This window comes from Anabrus simplex, chromosome 13 (assembly GCF_040414725.1).
Source record: "Anabrus simplex isolate iqAnaSimp1 chromosome 13, ASM4041472v1, whole genome shotgun sequence".
Lineage (NCBI taxonomy): Eukaryota > Metazoa > Arthropoda > Insecta > Orthoptera > Tettigoniidae > Anabrus > Anabrus simplex.
This window is the reverse complement of record NC_090277.1, coordinates 48,879,565-48,896,407: the sequence shown is the minus strand read 5'-3', so window position 1 is coordinate 48,896,407 and position 16,843 is coordinate 48,879,565. Positions and strand designations below refer to the sequence as shown.

General features: G+C 40.3%; 1 protein-coding gene across 1 annotated transcript in view; it reads right to left on the bottom strand.

The window, feature by feature from the left end:
- The window catches only part of Dcr-1 (Endoribonuclease Dcr-1), a 189,283-nt gene extending 174,993 nt beyond the window's left edge, over nucleotides 1–14,290 (bottom strand). The window contains exon 1 of the mRNA XM_067157086.2: nucleotides 14,215–14,290. The gene's annotated coding sequence lies outside the window, so the exon portion shown is untranslated. The remainder of the gene's footprint in view (nucleotides 1–14,214) is intronic.
- Nucleotides 14,291–16,843: the final 2,553 nt, after the last annotated feature.

Below are 16,843 nucleotides of genomic sequence, written 5' to 3'. Positions count from 1 at the left end.
AACAAATTAACATCTGATTGGCATTTCAGCTATTCAGTAGATCTGTCACTAATGGGATAACATTTTATTAGAGTACTAGCTGATGTACCCGTGCTTCACTATGGGATTCTCAGAAAGACTGTCTTCGTGGTTTTCAATCTGAAGTCAACATAGGTCATTATAAAAATGTCAGTAAGAATGTAGCGATTAAAAGCAATGTTGTCATATAAAATACTCAATAAAATGAAAAACCGCACATTTTCTCGCTTTTAACGAACAGTACTACGGTGCCGATCTGACAGTACAAAGTCCCAGTGCTGGAATAACCAGGCCGCAGATAGCCGTGAACACTCCTCTGCCATTATTTATGTAAGTGTGCACACTGCACATTCCAATCAGTGTCACAGAGTAGGGATTGAATAGTTCGAATGCTATGATGAACCGGTGTGTTACGTACCAGTAGTATCAGAAAATTTATGAGCCAGTGGAATGGCATGCTAAAGAAGAGCAAAAACTGTGGCCCAAAGGCGAACTTAATTTTTAAAAATAATAACATAGCTTACATTGCCAGGAAACAAGAAGAGCCAGACTTATTTTCCTCACCATGGATTTGTTTTACGTCGCATCGACACAGATACAGGTCTTATGGTGACGATGAGACAGGAAAGGCCTAGGAGTTGGAAGGAAGCGGCCGTGGCCTTAATTAAGGTACAGCCCCACCATTTGCCTGGTGTGAAAATGGGGAACCACGGAAAACCATCTTCAGGGCTGCCGACAGTGGGGTTCAAACCTACTATCTCCTGAATACTGGATACTGGCCGCAATTAAGCGTCTACAGCTATCGAGCTCGGTATTATTGTGTTCAGAATTCAATACGGATCAAAAGCATGAAGTTTATATCCTATGATTATCAGAGTTCAACATCATTTTGTGAAAAAAATTCATGCATTTGTATTAGTCCAAGGTGTTGAAAGTTAATTATTACTACTTGCATGTGCAGTTATTGGAATTGAACAAGTTTTGTTTATTTCGCTAATTAGCTCTTTAGCTAATTTAGAATGCTTTTCATATTTGAAAGCTCAAGACTTATAAATGACAGTAGAAATAATATAAACAATTTTCAACATTTAACTATGAAATTGAAAAATGTTATGTTTAAACTCTTCACCCATACATACATTCATACATACTTACATACATACATTATCATTATAGCCTGTTATGCCTTTCAGCGTTCAGTCTGCAAGCCTCTGTGAATTTACTAAACGCCGCCACAATCCTCGATTTGCAACTAGTGTTGTGGCCTCATTTAGTTCTATACCTCTTATCTTTAAATCGTTAGAAACTGAGTTTAACCATCGTCGCCTTGGTCTACCCCTACTTCTCTTACCTCCATAGCAGAGTCCATTAGTCTCCTAGGTAACCTATCCTCCTCCATTCGCCTCACATGACCCCACCACCAAAGCCAGTTTATGCGTATAGCTTCATCCATCGAGTTCATTCCTAAATTAGCCTTTATCTCCTCATTCTGAGTACCCTCCTGCCATTGTTCCCACCTGTTTGTACCAGCAATCATTCTTGCTACTTTCATGTCTGTTACTTCTAACTTGTGAATAAGATATCCTGAGTCCACCCAGCTTTCGCTCCTGTAAAGCAAGGTTAGTCTGAAAACAGACCAATGTAAAGATAGTTTCGTCTGGGAGCTGACTTCCTTCTTACAGAATACTGCTGATCACAACTGCGAGCTCACTGCATTAGCTTTACTACACCTTGATTCAATCTCACTTACTATATTACCATCCTGGGAGGACACAGAACCTAAATACTTGAAATTATCGACCTGTTCTAGCTTTGTATCACCAATCTGACATTCAATTCTGTTGAATTTCTTACCTACTGACATCAATTTAGTCTTCGAGAGGCTAATTTTCATACCATACTCATTGCATCTATTTTCAAGTTTCAAGATATTAGACTGCAGGCTTTCGGCACAATCTGCCATTAAGACCAAATCGTCAGCATAGGCCAGACTGCTTACTACATTTCCACCTACCTGAATCCCCCCCTCTAATTTTATACCTTTCAGCAGTTGATCCATGTAAGCTACGAACAGCAAAGGTGAAAGATTACAGCCTTGTCTAACCCCTGTAAGTACCCTGAACCAAGAACTCATTCTACCATCAATTCTCACCGAAGCCCAATTGTCAACATAAATGCCTTTGATTGATTTTAATAATCTACCTTTAATTCCACAGTCCCCCAGTATAGCGAACAACTTTTCCCTCGGTACCCTGTCATATGCTTTCTCTAGATCTACAAAACATAAGCACAATTGCCTATTCCTCTCGTAGCATTTTTCAGTTACCTGGCACATACTGAAAATCTGATCCTGACAGCCTCTCTGTGGTCTGAAACCACACTGGTTTTCATCCAACTTCCTCTCAACTACTGATCGCACCCTCCCTTCCAAGATGCCAGAGAATACTTTGCCTGGTATACTAATCAATGAGATACCTCGATAGTTGTTGCAATCCTTCCTGTTCCCTTGCTTATAGATAGGTGCAATTACTGCTTTTGTCCAATCTGAAGGTACCTTACCAACACTCCATGCTAATTTTAATACTCTATGAAGCCATTTCATCCCTGCCTTCCCACTATATTTCACCATTTCAGGTCTAATTTCATCTATTCCTGCCGCTTTATGACAATGGAGTTTATTTACCATCCTTTCCACTTCCTCAAGCATAATTTCACCAACATCAATTTCCTCCTCCTCATGAGTTTGGCTGTTCGCAACACCACCAGGATGATTTCCTCCTACATTGAGAAGATGTTCAAAATATTCCCTCCACCTCTCCAGTGATTCCCTGGGATCTATTATGAGTTCACCTGAATTAATAATACCAATATAAATGGTCCGTTATTGGACATTATAAATTTTCCAGCTAGCTCATTCTTGGTTGCCAGCGTTTCGCCCTCATGTGCTAGGGTGGGCTCATCAGTTGGTACCTAGCACACTTACCAATACGCTGGCTAGTGCATACCGTGGAGGCCACTGCGTAGGCTAACTGGAGCCACCGGCAGTGCCAATGCACTAAGAGACTTTGTCTCATCACTAAAAATTGATGCCTGCTTGGCCATCAGATGATATAGATGTTGATTCCCATAGGGAATCTGAAATATTTGTCCTGAATGAGCAAATTCATAATACCAATATAAATGGTCCGTTATTGGACATTATAAATTTTCCAGCTAGCTCATTCTTGGTTGCCAGCGTTTCGCCCTCATGTGCTAGGGTGGGCTCATCAGTTGGTACCTAGCACACTTACCAATACGCTGGCTAGTGCATACCGTGGAGGCCACTGCGTAGGCTAACTGGAGCCACCGGCAGTGCCAATGCACTAAGAGACTTTGTCTCATCACTAAAAATTGATGCCTGCTTGGCCATCAGATGATATAGATGTTGATTCCCATAGGGAATCTGAAATATTTGTCCTGAATGAGCAAATTCATAATACCAATATAAATGGTCCGTTATTGGACATTATAAATTTTCCAGCTAGCTCATTCTTGGTTGCCAGCGTTTCGCCCTCATGTGCTAGGGTGGGCTCATCAGTTGGTACCTAGCACACTTACCAATACGCTGGCTAGTGCATACCGTGGAGGCCACTGCGTAGGCTAACTGGAGCCACCGGCAGTGCCAATGCACTAAGAGACTTTGTCTCATCACTAAAAATTGATGCCTGCTTGGCCATCAGATGATATAGATGTTGATTCCAGTTAGCCTACGCAGTGGCCTCCACGGTATGCACTAGCCAGCGTATTGGTAAGTGTGCTAGGTACCAACTGATGAGCCCACCCTAGCACATGAGGGCGAAACGCTGGCAACCAAGAATGAGCTAGCTGGAAAATTTATAATGTCCAATAACGGACCATTTATATTGGTATTATGAATTTGCTCATTCAGGACAAATATTTCAGATTCCCTATGGGAATCAACATCTATATCATCTGATGGCCAAGCAGGCATCAATTTTTAGTGATGAGACAAAGTCTCTTAGTGCATTGGCACTGCCGGTGGCTCCAGTTAGCCTACGCAGTGGCCTCCACGGTATGCACTAGCCAGCGTATTGGTAAGTGTGCTAGGTACCAACTGATGAGCCCACCCTAGCACATGAGGGCGAAACGCTGGCAACCAAGAATGAGCTAGCTGGAAAATTTATAATGTCCAATAACGGACCATTTATATTGGTATTATGAATTTGCTCATTCAGGACAAATATTTCAGATTCCCTATGGGAATCAACATCTATATCATCTGATGGCCAAGCAGGCATCATTTTTTAGTGATGAGACAAAGTCTCTTAGTGCATTGGCACTGCCGGTGGCTCCAGTTAGCCTACGCAGTGGCCTCCACGGTATGCACTAGCCAGCGTATTGGTAAGTGTGCTAGGTACCAACTGATGAGCCCACCCTAGCACATGAGGGCGAAACGCTGGCAACCAAGAATGAGCTAGCTGGAAAATTTATAATGTCCAATAACGGACCATTTATATTGGTATTATGAATTTGCTCATTCAGGACAAATATTTCAGATTCCCTATGGGAATCAACATCTATATCATTCACCTGAATTACTCAAAACACTGTTCATTTCCTTTTTCCCTCCCTTCCTAAGATTCTTTATTACTGTCCAGAAAGGTTTACCTGCTCCTTGACCTAACCATTCCAGGTTATTACCAAAATCTTCCCACAACTTCTTTTTGGATTCAACAACTATTTGTTTCGCTGTTTCTTTCATTTATGTACAAATTCTTGTCTGCCTCGGCCCTTGTTTGGAGCCATTTCTGATAAGCCTTCTTTTTACGTTTACAAGCTGCTCTCACTTCATCATTCCACCAAGATGTTCACTTTTCCCCATCATTACACACAGTTGTTCCTAGGCATTCCCTTGCTGTTTCTACTACAGTATCCCTGTATGCCACCCATTCACTTTCTATATCCTGAACCTGCTTACTGTCTACTGTTCGAAACTTCTCACTAATCATATCCATGTACTTCTGTCTAATTTCCTCATCCTGGAGATTTTCTACCCTTATTCGTTTGCAGACAGATTTCACTTTCTCTACCCTAGGCCTAGATATACTTAGTTCACTACAGATCAGATAGTGAACTGTATCATCGAAAAATCCCCGGAAAACTCGTACATTCCTAACAAATTTCCTGAATTCGAAGTCGGTTAAGATATAGTCTATTATGGATCTGGTACCCCTAGCCTCTCATGTGTAGTGGTGAATAGCCTTATGCTTGAAGAATGTATTCGTAACTGCTAAACCCATACTAGCACAGAAGTCCAGCAAACGCTTCTCACCCCCCCCACCCAAAAAAAACCCCAGAGGAATGAAAAGGTACATGGTTCAGAATTCAGTAATTCTCTAACACTTACTAGGTTAGTGTGATGGGTGAGCTTGAATTTGTGATGAAAATAGATCCCGTCTTGGTTGGATATTTGAAACAGAAATTTGCAGATCCCCTTCTTGCTGCAGTCGAGACTGATGCTTCGTCTTGATGGATGCCATTGCGGAAAATATTGGCTCACACAAGTAAATTGAAGCGAAGGGTAATAACTCGTCCATTGCTTTTCTTGATAAATCGGGATATTCATTCCGAATCTGCACCCAAATGCTTTCAAGAGACCTTGACTTAAATTCATTTTGAAGTGTTCTGTCACTTGAGAGTTCTATTAGCTCCTCCCATTCTGCCACTGACAAATGGCCTGTTACGTTCATATTGATCAGACTGCGAATCCAGTCATACTTAGCTGAAGGTTCTGGAAAATTAACCTCAAATTGTTGACGAAGGTTTTCAAGGTGTGCTATGGCAATTCCACAAATTTTACCAAAATCTAACTCATTTTCCTCCAGGAATTCATTCAGACAAGAAAATATCTCACAGTTACCTTTGTCCATCTGAGTTTTCCAAAGTACAAGTTCTCTCTTAAACTCAAGCACTTTCTCACTTAGAAAGACAATATTACTATTTTGTCCTTGGAGTGACACATTAAGATCATTCAGTTCCTCAAATATGTCAGCCAGGTAGCAAAGTATTAGAAGCCATTTTTCATCCAGAAACAGAGCTGTGATTATACGACTGGTGTCCAACAGGAAAAGACGAACTTCATTCTCCAGCTCTACAACGCGATGAAGAACTCGACCACAAGACAACCAACGTATTCTGTGTGCAACAGATGCAAATCATGTGTAAATCACATCTCCTCACAATATATGGTAAATCGTCTGTTCAAAGCTCTTGCTTTCACAAAATTTACAACACTGATTGCATCGTTCAACACTTTATTGATTTCTGGTTGTAATAATTTTGAAGCCAGTGCCTCCCTGTGTATCACCGCAATGTGTGAATTTTACAGAATTAGTAACAGCACTCACTCTTGCTCTGAACCCCTTTCTAGTTTCAGTACATGCCGCCGCCCCATCGGTGCATATACCAACACAATTTGTTCATGACAGATTATTTTTTGATGAAACAGGAATTCACAAGAGAGAAAATATCTTCGTCCTTAGTTCTCCCTTCCAGAGCTTTACAAAATACAAAATCCTCGTGCATTTCATTTTCATGACAGTAGCGTACAAAAACAAGAAGCTGGGCACTATATACCGTACCAATACTGTCATCAATTGCAGGGAAAATTTTGGGCTATCATGAAGCCCTGCTAATAAGCCAATTATCCATGGGTATGGCGATACTTTAACAGTTGATGTTTAATGTCAGAAGCTATTGTATCAATACGACAAGCCACTGTGTCATCTGAGAGCGGCACTGACTTTAGACACTTGCTGAGCTTTTCTCCATGTATGATCGCTTTCATTTTCACAGCTGCAGGAAAAAGTAATTTCTCGCCAATGATACATGGTGATTTGGATTTTGTAATTAAATTCGAAGGATAAACATGTTATGGGACAAAGATGTGCCAACGGAAGCAAAGGATACTATGTACAAGATGTATTACGTACCCATAACAACTTACGGAGCAGAAACTTGGACAATGACAAAGAAGGATTAGAGTCGAATACAGGCAGCCGAAATGAAGTTCTTGAGGAGTATGATACAGAAGAGTAGAAGAGAAAATAAGGAATGAGAAAATCCGGGAAGAAATTGGAGTGGGAAAAATGAATGATAGAATAGAGAAGAGCCGACTAAGATGGTTTGGGCACATAAAGCGAATGAGCGACAAAAGAATGTCAAAAAAGGTGATGGAAATGCAAATCCAAGGAAGGAGAGGCCGTGGACGACCACGACTGACATGGAAGGATACCATCCAACGCAGCATTATAGACATAAACCTGGACTGGGACACAGTGTTGGAGGAGGAGTGGTGGAAATACCGAAGAAAGTGGAGAGGAACCATATTTGCCCCTACCCGGCTACAGCTGGATAAAGGGAAATGATGATGATGATGAACTCGAAGGATGCCCTTAGCACTTGTTTTAGGAACTGTTACGTGCTTTTCAAGGAATCTGACATTTCCTTTTAGTTGTTGCTCATGACGCTTAAAAAGAATGCATAGAGGTCTTTCTTGATTATTCAAAAGAATAGTGGTAAAGCCTATTGTCAGATAATCATCTTGATTTACACACTTTGAATTCGGGTGTAGAATTAAGGTTGGTGGTGGGAGTGGAAATAGAAGAACAAAAACTCGGAAATCGATCTATGCCTCTTTTATTACGGCTGGGGAACGCCTCAACTTTATTCCTGGACCCCGCCGTGCCAATAAGCATAATAGGCCGATACCAAACTGGAAGTCGGCCTCCCCCACCATGCCCAACTGTATTATCCGCGGCATAGATCTCACCTTCACTGATGGAGTACTGCTCCACTACCTCAAGGATAAAGGCGTGCCGGTCCTAAACCTGTCCAGGATATCAGAAAATCTAATACCTACAGACCGGGTCCTGATCCAATTAGCAACAGAAGAAGCTGTCTAGAAGCCATGAACTGGGGAATATACATCAACGGATTGCCACATTTTGCAGAACCGTGTCCTCGGCACATGGAAGTAGATTGCTCACCGAACCCGGTAACCAAGCCACCCCCATACACCCCACCTCCTCAGTCCCCGAAACCCAGAACCAAGCCACTTCCATACACTCCATCAACACAGCCTCCATCCCATGTATACACCACCCCTAGTACCACTATTACCACCAACATTGACAGTACCCCCGCTCACGCTCCCATAATCACAACAGTCACGTTCCATCCCTCCCCTATCATGATGTTACCCCTTATCCCCACTCCCCCCCCCCCCGCTCGCAAAATGCAACACTCCAGTCACCAGCCGAGGCGGAAGCCACCAACATGGATATACAGACAGCAAGACCAACGCCGCCACCACCACCACCCGAGTCTACTAGGACAACTCCGCCACCACCAGCGCCCGAGTCCAATAGGACAACTCCGCCAGCTAGTGTCCAACAGCAACACTAGCTGCGTCGTTCGTGGCGTGAACCCCACGTTACCAATAGAACTCATCACCCACGAACTACGACAAACAGGACTACACCTGAAAAGAGCATCCAGGATCCACAACGCAGCCGGGCCCACCTACATGGTAAGACTCCCAACTCCAGCCACCCGAAGATGTTCAGCGCCTCATCCACCAGGGGATACAGCTCTTTGGCAGACATCATCGAGTGGAACCATCTTGTTCTCCCCCACAACCTCCAACCCACCCTACCGCATCTTGTAACAGCCTCCGTCTCCCCCCCCCCAGCAACTCCTACCTAATTCAAATAACCACACTCACCTTCTCCATCTGTTACTCACATCCCTGGTCAACATATCGTCCCTCTGCCAGCAAATTCTACACCTCCTTCTCCCTAGCACCCAAATCTAAATATAGGCAACATAATTGTAACAAGCTAACCCAACTCAAATAATTGTACTTATAGACTTGTAACTTGTAACCATGTCTGTAATAAAAGTCAAATAAAAAGCACAAGAGCAGAGCCAAGAGGCCACACCACCACAATAATATCCCCTCCTTTTTCCATCTCCCAACACCTTCAAATCTCCACAACCTCGTCACCTCTCCTGGCCAGAGAGAGGGCGTTACCATCTAGGTGGACCGCCCCATCCCTTCGGGAAGAGGAATGAAAACATCCCCCTAGGTCCTAGGGAAATAGAAGTCGAAGAACATACTTTGATTTTATTTGAATTTTGTTCTTTATTGGGACTGAATATTTTAGGAGAGCGAGCACTCGATGAATCACTTCTATGGGGTCTCTTTTTACCACTGCTAATAGGCCAATTATCCATGGCTATGGCGATACTTGTAACTTGTAACAGTTTATTGTAAATTGGGCTAACCACTTCCACTAAAGACGCACTAGAATTCACCTGTTCACTCACTATCTTTGAACTGACTGCGAAGGCCTGGCTGAAATTGAGCCGACAATAGCAGAAATAGAAGAATCTATTCTTGTAAGGAAGTGCCGGTCACATTGCCAAGAGGCTTATTGACATTAGTGGTTGTTAAGTGTTTGGTAAGGTGATGCCACTGCGGGTGGCAGGTGAAAGGGTGCTGTGTGGCAAATGTTACTCACACCTTTTCTCAGAATACATGCCGGTAGGATCTACTGGTCAGTTCTTGTGAAATAAGGCAGCAAAAGTATGAGTTTATTTATTTGAATGGCGATGGAAGAGGTTAATGGATGTGATAATTTGAGGATGGCAATATTTGTTACAGAATATGAAATATAAATATTTCAAACAGAGCCGGTGCACCCCTGTATCACTCTCTATGCCCCCCAATTTGAGGACCAATAATCTAGCCTGTTCCTCTCAACTCTCTAAAATGAATTCATGAGTGAAAACACAGGCTCAACCAAAACATCAGTCATGGGGAGGGGGAGAACAAATTCAACCACAGTCGAAAAAGCTGACGAATATTTATTTTGTCAACAAATGATCAAAAAATTTGCACCACTTTTGATGATCAAATTATTATTCTCAGCTCAGGAAATTCTCATATACAGGCCTCCATATAGGCCTATCGGATTACCACCACCAGGAACAGAATTCAAAGTATGTATAGACCTCAAGGAAAGAAAATGAAAATCCACAGCCTGTTTCCAGTAATTCAATCGGGTCAGGAATGGAATGAAGCCCCCATCTAGCTTGCAAGTAACAAGCTTTAACAGCTTAATTTTTTGTTAAAAATCTGTACTAACTTTAAAATCAAGTAGCGAATATTTAAGAATAAACTTAAATATTGTATTTAAGTGGTCCGCCTATTCAGTACATATATAATATGTTTCTTCCCCTAAGGGACATCAACAGCTAGAATATTTCACAAAATACATCAGATATAAAATCACATTAATAGGATGGTAAGACTTAAGTTAAAATACACTATCATACACAAGGGCATTTAAAATAAAATAATTGCAAACTTGACTAAAGTATCAAGTCATGTTTCAATAATCTTGATGAGAATTGTTCATAAAATTCTTGATGAAGGAGCCTGTAAAAACTAACAGCTGTACTCATAAAATCATAAAATGACCATTGATGTTGAGTACAATCCTTGAATTACAATATTTCATGACAAAGGATCCTTATGATCTTTGGAAGTAATTCCTTTAAATTACATTGAAGAATGTTTCCGGATTCTAAGTCAAAACGGGCCCGAAGCGGTAAAGTTGGTTGTGATGCACTGGCAGATTTTAACTCATGTCTTACCAATCTATTAATGTGATTATATATGTGATGTATTTTGTAAAATATTCTAGCTGATGATGTCCCTTAGGGGAAGAAATGTGTTCTAGATCAAATAAATTATATATGTACTGAATAGGCAGACCGCTTAAATACAATTTTAAAGTTTATTCTTAAATATTCGCTACCCCCACCTAGCGGCGAGGATAGGAATAGTGCCAGCTGGAGAAGCCTGTCGCACTCCTCTGGGGTAATGATATATGACTTGACAGATTGGAGTGTGTTCCTGGAATGAAACATGACCGGGAAAACTGCAGTACCTGGAGAAAATCCTGTCCCACCTCCACTTCGTCCAGCACAAATCTCACATGGAGTGACAAGGACTTGAACAAAGGAATCCAGCGGTGAGAGCCTGGTGCACTGCTGCCTGAGCCATGGTGGCTCCCAGACCTCAAGAAACTCCCCAGCAAATGTACTTATGTTAACCCACCAGCGAACAGGTCACAATATGTTACACTAGTGCACAGGTTGGGTCTCGCAGATCCTTTCTGAAATACATCCTTAATACCTATTTAAAATAACTTTATTCTCGTCAACTTATTCTTCTATAAATGCAGCATTATCGTCATCATCATCACCATCATATTATTATTGTCACAAAACCAACAAATTTAATCACAATGATACTAATTTACACTGCATTTTTGTTAGCACTGAAGTTTTACACATTAATATTATATTTAACACAAAAATCAAAATGTTTGAAAAATGGACATGGTACCTAACTATTAGTTTAATCCAACAGAACATTTACACGTCAGACATTGCTCAGAAATACATCGCGCTCCAAACGCAGTTACTTTTTGCGCTGGCAGTAGGAGTAGCAAATCTTTCTGTCTTTATAGTACGCACACCACCCTCTTTTATTCACAATATTTTCATGCTCTTCATCTTCTTTCACCCCATGTACACATAAGAACTAACATAAAATGCTATTTATGAACGCAGCTTGAAAATTCAAGACAGAATAACATGAAGAAAAAACTTATATGACTGCACGGGTTGGGTTTGACAAGCTCACAGAGCACTAAAATATCCCACAGATCACGAGCGAAAACAGACACTTCGTCGCAAGTCTGTCGTGTTACTAAACGTGTTTAGATATGAAGGAAACTGAAACCAAAAGAAACTAACTACTGCCATCTCTGAGAAAAACAAGGAAACAGTTGCACATGGGTCTCACAAACCCAGCTCGTGCACTGGCGGATTAAGTCACTTTACCAACACCTGTGAGCTTCACAGGCAATTAGATTCATTAGATTAATTGTATTCCTCTATAAGTATTTAGGGTACAAACTGCTATAATTTCTGAAAAATCTTGGATTTATCACGTGGATATGGTCAGAATAATGCTGCTACTTTTGTTCATATCGCACTCTTGATTTATAACCTATTCACGTGAGTAGATAAAAGAAAAATTAAGCACTCCAGCTTCATACAAAGTGCTAGCTAAATATTCTTCCTAATATAATCCGTGAAAAACTATGGGTATCAAAAACCTAGTAAAGTGAGACAAATGATGGAACCTCTCAATGAGGGATAGAAAATACAGTGAGTCACAATGAAACTCATACATGACGGTAATCTATTTGTTTCGTTTTGAACAGAAAGTTGGTTGATTATATTTGTCATATTTTTATGTGCAACGTAACATGTATATCTTGTATTATTATGCCACTAGTTGTTAGTTATCTTGTCCATAAATTAACAAAAGTATGTTAGATTCTTTGGTATTATGCTGCTGCTCAAGGTCACAAGGAAACTCATACAGACTTTGATGGACAGGTATAAACACTGTACATTTGACTGTCAAGTGCAATACAAAATGCAGGAGACAAGTTCAGTCTATTGTCAAGCATTGCAAAGTAAAGGCAAGTTATAGTGCAATAATGAGCCATCAGAGAGGCCAGTCTTCGAAAGATGAATTTTCATTATAAAACAGGAAAATCATTAAGAGAAATTGGAAAAATTGTGAACAGATGTCATTCAACTGTGCAGTGTGTTATAAATAAGTATAAAAGTACCAACAGGATTGAAAATTAGGACAAAGTAAGTCAGAAAAGAATCTTTAACTACACAGATGATCGTTGGATACTACGAGAGGTTAAGAAAAATCCAGCGATTAGTGTTCCAAAACTTGCTGTGATGGTTGTGGAATATACAGGGAAGAAAGCCCATCCAGAAACAATCAGATGCAATATCACAAAAAGTAACAGGCATGGAAGAGTAAGTAGGAGAAAACCATTAGACAACAAACTGAAAAGGAAGAATATGTTACAGTCTGTTAGAGAGCACATGGGAAAATATTTTGACTTCTGGAAAATGGCAATATTTGAAGATGAAAGCAAATCCAATCTTTCTGGATCAGATAGGAAAGTTACTGTCTGGAGAAAACCAAATGAAGAATTAAAATCTACTAATATGCGCCCAAGTGTTAAATATGGTGGAGGGGGTGTTAATGTCTGGGGTGCATGGCAGCTAGTGGTGTAGGGAAGTTGACTTTCACTGGCAGGATATATATTTAAAATGTGTATTTGAACATACTGAAAAACCATTTGTTAGTGCTCAAAAACTTGGAACACATGACCAATACAAGTATTATCAGGATAACGACTCCAAGTACAAAGTTCACACAGTGAGAATGCGGCTCCTGTGTGACTGTCCAAAGGTGCTGAAATCACCTCCTCAGTCACGAGATTAAAATGTTACAGAGAACTTCTGGCATCATTTAGAAGTGGCAATAAGGAAACATAAGATTTCCAATAAAGATGACCTGAAAGCTGCTTTATGCGAAGATTGAGAGAAAATAAGTCCATCGTAATGCAAAAAATTGGTACGATCCATGTCTACCCGTTTGAGAGATGTTAGATGAGCCATGGGATATCCAACCAAATACTGAATTTGTAGGTGATTGTGTCTTATTCCGAGCTTCAAGGACCTACCACAGGGTGTATTTGTTTCACTGTAATCTCTTTCTGTGTACGTTTTAGAGCAGCTTATTAATTCCCTTTGTAGATGAAATATATTTATGTTAATTTTGAATATTGTAGTAGAAAATTGTGTGTTTGTTACAACAGAGTTAAAACCAGCTTGAATTAAAAATTATATATTTGTTGGTATATGCTCAAAGAAATATTATGAGTTTCATTGTGCCTCACAGTACATTTAAGTTCTGATGCTTCAGAACAAGACACAAACATAACCTAAAATGCACTTCACGTCATTACATTACTTCCCCTATTAAAAATATATCAACATAACGGTAAATATTATCCTCTCACGATGCAAATGTAATACATGATATAAATAATTACAATTTAATTCATATGTTCTCAAATAATCTCTAAAGTAGTAACCTGTAAACACATCTTGTAGATCTTCAGCTACGCGAATTCACGCGAAATAAGAGATATTAATGTTAAATAAAATTTTACTTACAAAATATGAGCATATGGTAGCAGAAATATTGGATCATTTGCTTCATATATCGTAAATAATTGTATTTTCTCAGTACACACCACTCGAACACCGAAAATAAACGAAGGCCATGATATTAACATATGGAATACATAAACAAACAGTATGAGAAACATAGCACCACCATCAGTTATCTATTCACAATGAAAATTAGAATTTTCTATTTAGTATAATGAGTTCTACGATACACTTTAACTGTTATAACAGACCTTATGAATTTAATTTTATAACTATGGAATAGAATTATATCCGATAAAAAGTCTCAAGTTGTACCTTTAACTATTACACGATTGCAGCTACTGTTGAGTCATGGATTTCCATTCGCTCGGTTCCTTGAATACACTACCGTACGCGGGAGTCTTCGAAATACGATACAGCAGCTAATATTATTTTCGTATATCTTTCGGATGTACAATGCGGATTCCAACTATCCTCCAGCGATGTCGATCAATCACTCAATCACTACTGGTCTGCATTTAGGGCAGTCGCCCAGGCGGCAGATTCCCTACCGTAGGTATCTGTTGTTTTCATACTGTGATGTGTGATCTTTCCTACTTTTTTTTTTTTTTTTTTTTTTTTTTTTTTGCTAGGGGCTTTACGTTGCACCGACACAGATAGATCTTATGGCGACGATGGGATAGGAAAGGCCTAGGAGTTGCAAGGAAGCGGCCGTGGCCTTAATTAAGGTACAGCCCCAGCATTTGCCTGGTGTGAAAATGGGAAACCACGGAAAACCATCTTCAGGGCTGCCGATAGTGGGATTCGAACCTACTATCTCCCGGATGCAAGCCCACAGCCACGCGCCTCTACGCGCGCGGCCAACTCACCCGGTCTTTCCAACTTTTAAGGACACCACTCAAACTTATTCGTCTACTGATGTCATTCCACGCTGTAACCATGAACTGCATCAAAGAGAATGGGTTGACAAATTTGCACAAAAGTGGAACTTAATTTTAGTAGACCTACCGTAGCACAGCCGGCCCCGTGGTGTAGAAGTAGCGTGCCTGTCTCTTACCCGGGTTCGATTCCCGGGATTTTTACCTGGATCTGAGGGCTGGTTCGAGGTCCACTCAGCATATGTGATTAGAATTGAGGAGCTATCTAAGATAACAGCCCCGGTCTAGAAAGCCAAAGGATTCATCGTGCTGACCACACGACACCTCGTAATCTGCAGGCCTTCGGGCTGAGCAGCGGTCGCTTGGTACGCCAAGGCCCTTCAGGGCTGTAGTGCCATGGGGTTAGGTTTTACCGTAGCACAACAGCAAAGGCCTCATAGCTACGCATAGCCTACACATACTTTTGGCTCTGATAAATGTCCCCAGTCTGAATGCTGCACAGAAAAATCTCCACATAATCTTTATTATAGGCAAATACATTAGAGACAAAACGCGACACTCAGCGAGATATCGAGGGACAGCTATTAGAGCTCTCTCTAGCGGGTAGACCTGAGAACTACTGATTCTGTTACAAGAGCACGTGCATTTGTGTGTGAAGTTTTGGTGTTATTTATGCGTTTTCAGTGAGTTGACATAATTAAATAATAGCGTGTGTCATTCCTTGATATCTCCTCACAACATGAGGGGAAAGGTCTGTGCTGTGTTTGGCTGCAGTAACTATGAAGTAGAGAAGAATGCGCAGTCTTTCTTTCGCTACCCTCGTGACAAGAAAATGTAAGTAATATTGTGTTTGCATATATATTATTCCAGTGACAAAGAGATTTTTATAGTAGGCCTACATAATCTTCTGCCCTGCTCGACCCATATTTTAACTGGCTTAAAATATAATACGCATATTTTATTGTAGAGTGCAGCAGTTAACCTTCAATACCGATGTTTTGTTGTAGGTGTGATCTGTGGGTTTGAAATGTCACAGGAATCATTTGGATAAGGTGTACAAGAAAGAAGGGACGTTACGCTTATATAAGAATTATAAGATCTGTTCAGATAATTTCCAGGCCAGCGACTTTAAAAATCCTCGACTATACAGCAAAGGGTATGTTACATTTTTACTCTAATTGTACGTAAATATTCCTCAAAGCATCACTATCGACAACATTTTCATACTTTTCTTTCTTTTATCCCTCTTCTCAGATTAAAGCTGGGATTTTATAGATTTTCTTTCTGTTAGTAGGCTTCGTGTTAAGAGGAAAATTGTCCAGCTTTTAAATGTTAATTCATTGCATCATGTGTGTACGGAATGTGTCGATATTTTTATTGACAAATGTCTTTATGTGATGATACAACGTTTTTTAAATGAGAAAAAAGACAAATCTAACCGTAAAAAGTTCAGGCAGGAATGTTAAAGCAAAAAAAGTAATGCATAAATGAAAGATCAAGCCATTTCACAGCAGTCCATTTCACATCTAGCTTATATGTCTAATTTCAGTCTTTAAATAATAACCTCTTAAATAATTCTTCATTCATTTATCCAGAATTGCTTTAATAACTTCGAAGTTAATATCTCAATAATACTTTCTTACTAGACGTAATTTATTTATCCATTTTCGTATATGCATTTCCATTTATATTTGAATTTAGCGCGACTTTTCAGGTCAAGTCACTAGGAGCGCCACCGTCGAATTTTCTCCCAT